Raw genomic sequence first — 378 nt, 5'->3', positions numbered from 1 at the left:
AACCAGGCTTATATAGCCCAAACATTGAAGTGTGAAAACCAACCCCAAACAAGAGCAGGCAATCTCGTGGCAGCGGATTCGGGCGTGACAAGAGCCTCGCCGGTGTGATATATGTTTACACACGCCGCCATTACGTTGATGATCGTGAGATTCTCCGCCAGCACTTGAGTTAACACACTTCTTAGAAAACCGTGTCTTTCTCTCTCTCGGTAATTAGGGGAAAGAGTTGTGTAATTCTTTCTTGTTTACACGTGACCAAAAAGGGAATATTGAGTCGTTATTTTCTTGTGTGTGGATTCTCTCGGTTCGTTTTTCCTTCTCGCTCGTTTGATTTCTGGCGGACGCGGAAGAGGAGGAAGACGCACACAGCTCGGTCTT

Source organism: Penaeus monodon, chromosome 29 (assembly GCF_015228065.2).
Source record: "Penaeus monodon isolate SGIC_2016 chromosome 29, NSTDA_Pmon_1, whole genome shotgun sequence".
NCBI lineage: Eukaryota > Metazoa > Arthropoda > Malacostraca > Decapoda > Penaeidae > Penaeus > Penaeus monodon.
The sequence above is the reverse complement of the archived record's forward strand: the minus strand, read 5'-3'. Positions refer to the sequence as shown.